The sequence below is a fragment of the Armigeres subalbatus genome, unplaced genomic scaffold (assembly GCF_024139115.2).
Source record: "Armigeres subalbatus isolate Guangzhou_Male unplaced genomic scaffold, GZ_Asu_2 Contig12, whole genome shotgun sequence".
NCBI classification, from domain to species: Eukaryota; Metazoa; Arthropoda; class Insecta; order Diptera; family Culicidae; genus Armigeres; species Armigeres subalbatus.
The window spans coordinates 92,768-97,567 of NW_026941956.1; positions in this window are offsets into that span (position 1 = coordinate 92,768).

Genomic DNA, 4,800 nt, shown 5'->3' on the forward strand with positions numbered 1-4,800 from the left:
TTGTTTGCATTAACAAACATGGTAGAAATGATTCCGTCCAGGAACTTTGTAAAGTTGATGTTTTAAATCTAGATAGTGCAATATCAATGTTCAAAGTTTTTCTTCGAAGATTTTGACGTGGATAAAAATCTCATAAATAAAACTATTTTACTTAAACCGAAGAGTGGTTTCAATTCATAGGACCCAGCGTCCGAGTCCAGTCCATATGTCACAACATTCCAGAATGTTAGTTCTGTAACTTGTTCTGAGTTGTCTGAAACTTCATCAGTCTGATTAAATCTTGCATATACTCTCGTTTAATCTATTCCTGTACTACCACCCAAATGAGAAAATATGGAACTCCAAAGGATACTTGGTTCAGCTTGAACTTTACAAAATAATTCAATAACCTCTCACTTTACAAAGTGATAAATAGCCCAATCTGAATAGCAAGTATGAAAACAGAACCTTCTGAAACGCTTATGAACCAGACGCGCTCATTAGGATGTGACTGAAAGCGAGAAGGCCAAGAATGGTTCACAACATTTTCTCCTTGGAGGCAAGACGGCGGCATAGGAGGTAATCAGTTTCGCCTCGAGTGTCAGTAGAAGGCTAGGCTGTGGGCGCTCTCAAAGGCGTCAGGCGCAGTCTGTCGGTCTTGTTTGACGTACAAAATTGCAGCATAATATGGTTCTAATAGCATTGCAATGCTGTGTAACGCGTACCAGATGGAATAAAATAGACACCATTTCGTAGTCCTTAGCCCATACCCGGCAACCCTATCCCTATCTCCCTGTGGTGCTGGCTCGGGTAATGAAACCCAGGAAAGATCATCGTGTAACCAACCCCTGGAAACTTTGGTCGGCTGACAGGGAAAAGGCTTTGCTACTCTCGAGGTAAATCTTACCAAACGTTTGTTTTCCATAAAGAGCGATTCACAGCATCTATGCTCCATGTTAGGGGCGATCATCGTCCAGGTCCCAGCGAGGGACTTTAGTAAAACTGGTCATCAGCCAAATTTACATGTTTATATACCCAAAATCAGCTCAGCAAATTTACATTGATGATTGGCTACACCTACATTCTGTAATCGGATATGGACCGTCTTACTGAACATATATCCATCTAATTGCTAAACAAAGAAATACGGCAAGCAAATTCGCTTCCAGGAGTCCAGTCCAGAACAGTTCCCCTATTTGTATTAGGCTGTCCACAAACCACGTAGACCGAATTTTCACATTTTCAAACCCCCCGTCCCCCGGTAGTAGACTTTCAGACCTCCGAAACCCTCCCCTCTTTGAAGTCTACAGACTTTTCTAAATTTCACAAAATATCATATGCGATTTTAAAAATATGGAGATCAACCACGTTTTAAGCAATTCAGTTCTTAAAATCAATTTGTATAAATTACAATAAAATTGAATTTCAAACGTAAGAAAATTAAACTGAACAAAATCCAACAAAACAAAAATCAATTTAAAAGGTAATTAAATTTAATCCTTGTCCGTGAAAATTTCGATGCTTTTCATAAATTCCATGCAACATCTTGTTGAATAATCATCCGTTGAAATACCAGAATTTCCTTCTTAAATACAAAGTTTTTCCGATATTAGAATATTCAGGGAAAATTTAAATTTTTTCCTGAGGTAATTTGTGTTTAAACGAACATTTCGAATATTTCCATGGAATTTAGAATAGTTTCCATGATATTTTTAAATTTCTGTTTCCAAATTTGGAGCATACCTTATATTCCAAAGAATTTTCCGAACGAAGAAAATTATGAAGAAATTCACGTAAAATTTAATAAATTCTCGTGAAAATTATCAAGGCTTTTCTTACAAAAATTGCAAATTTTATTCGTGAAACTCATAGAGTTTTGTGAAATTCAAATAATTTCTCATTGAAATTTTCAACATTTTCTATATCAATTCCGAAGATTTTCCATCAATAATTCAAAGAATTTGCATTTAATAATGTAATGATTTCATGGACATTCCGAAAGTTTCGTTTATATCTGTTCCAGAAAATTCCAGTGAAATTCTGAAGGGTTCTCGCTGAAATTTTGGAGACTTCCTTACAAGTTCTGAAGAATGCCTTTTGAAATTCAAATGGTTTTTCTTTGATATTCCAGAATGCTTCTTTGTAAATTGCAAAGAATTTTCTGTTGAAGTACGGCATAATTTCCCGTGAAAATTTTAAGAATCACTGTGTCGTTTCATTCTGTTTGAAAATCAAAAGATATTCTTTGTAGAATCTGACATAAAATTCGAGTGGAAATTAAAAAAAAAGTTTTGCCTTTCTCGTATACAACTATACGTTTGAAAGGCTATAGGATCGTTGTGTGTGTGTGTGTGTGTGTGTGTGTGTGTGTGTGTGTGTGTGTGTGTGTGTGTTTTTTTTTTTTTTTTACAAGGGTTAAAGGCCATCAAAATTGCGGCGACTAGACACCCTCGAGCATCCACACTAAGTGCTCGGAAGGCGAACAGGGATGGGTTCCTCCTGACCTGCTAAATGTGCCTCTCCCGGATTAACTGGGTCCCTTATCCTCCTATGCTCGATCCCCCTGGGACCACGCCGTGGATGCTGCGACTACTTCGGGGGCTGTGCTCATGCACTTCTTCCAAAATTCCGGCCCCTAGCTAGCTAGTTCGCCGATGCTTGACTAATCCACTGCTCCACCGCATTCGGCCATGCACCGAACTTCCTGACTCGAACTCTCCTGACTTCCCCAGCAATACGTAACCGGAAACGGAAGCAAATTGATGCAACTGAAACCAGCTGGGATGAAAGCGTAAGGAATGAAGAACTTTTTGGAAGTAGCTTTAATGTATTCAGGGATGACCGCGATTTCTCAGAATCTAACAAAAAGTCTGGCGGTGGAGTTCTAATTGCAATTTTCACAAATTTTGATTCAGAAATAATAACTACCAAAATACAAGAACTTTGAACACGTCTGGGTGAAATCTAATATTGCAGGAGAAACCCATGTTTTCTCTTCTGTGTATTTTCCACCGGACCATGCGCAAACAATTTCTTATGAAAGCTTTTTAAAAGCTGCAGAAGAAATTTTATCGCAACTTCCACCTGAAGTCAAAGTACAAATTTATGGAGATTTTAATCAACGCACCGCTGACTTTATTCCGGATTCAGAGAATGAGCAAATCCTACTTCCAGTTGTTGGGGAAAATGAAACACTACTGTTTATATTTGATAGAATTGCCAGCTTAGGGCTTAACCAAATCAATCATATTAAGAATCAACAGAACTGCTACCTAGACCTTCTATTAACGAATATACAGGAAGATTTTTGTGTGTCAGAATCATTGAATCCCTTATGGAAAAACGAAACATTCCACACAGCTATTGATTATCATGATTATCAAAAACCCAGCGACTGTGACTTCGAAGAAGTCCTTGATTACCATAAAGCAAACTATGACAACATAAGACATAAGCTAAGTAGATTAAACTGGAAGCAAATTTTAGAGAATGAAGGGAATATCGAATCTTCCGGTGATGTCTTTTATAACATCATTTTTAATATTATTACTGAGGAGGTTCCAATAAAGAAAAAAAGGCGGAACGGAAATTCGAAATATCCAATTTGGTAATAGACAGATAAAAAATTTAAGGAATCGCAAACAAAAATTACATAAAAATTACAAACTAGACAATTCGAATGAAAATTTGGAAAAATATTTAGACATCTGCGATCAATTAAAACTAGCAATTGATGTAGCATTTGAAGAGTATAATACGAAAACAGAAAACGAAATAAAGTCATGCCCAAAGAACTTCTTCAATTACGTAAAATCAAAATTCAGACAATTTTTCCTCATCCATGTATATAAATTAACGCGTCGGTAATTCCTCGGTAGACATCTGTAATCTCTTTGGAGATTTCTTCCAAGAAATATACACCACCTTTTCGGAACAAGATCGCGACCTTGATTTTTTTTGCCCATGTCCCAGAATTTGCTAGGGATATTGGTGTTAATCAGATCATGGTGAACGATATTCTAAACGCTTTAAAAAACATAGATGCATCTAAAGGCTCTGGCCCTGACGGTATTTCACCGGTATTTTTGAAGAGTCTGGCTAAAGAGCTGTCACTGGAATCCGGAAGTTTTCCCAGGGTATGGAAAAGCTCTTACCTTGTACCCATCTTCAAATCGGGGAAAAAATCGGACATTCGTAATTACCGTGGAATAGCCATTATCTTTTGCATTCCCAAACTTTTTGAATCTATTATTAATGAAAAATTATTTTCACAACTTAAAAACAGAATTACAAATAAACAGCACGGATTTTTTAAAGGTCGCTCAACCGCTACAAATTTAATAGAATTCATTGATTATACTCTTCATGCGATGGATAATGGTAACTACGTGGAAGCTCTGTACACTGACTTTAGCAAGGCGTTTGATCGCATTGACATTCCATTGTTACTCTTCAAATTGCAAAAAATTGGATTTGAGCCAGGACTCCTTAGATGGCTTGAATCTTACCTCACAGACCGGCAACAAATAATTAAAGAAAGAAATCCAATCCCATTCAAGTCACTTCAGGAGTTCCACAAGGCTCCCATCTTGGCCCTCTTTTATTTATATTGTATGTAAATGACATTTCCCTCATTCTCAAAAATATAAAGCTTTTAATTTATGCCGATGACATAAAGTTATTTATGGAAATAAAAAATGAAGGCGACATTAGCGTATTCCAGAATGAAATACAGATGTTTCATACATGGTGCAGAAAAAGCCTATTGCAACTAAATGTAAAGAAATGCAACATAATATCATTCAGCAGAAAAGAACAACA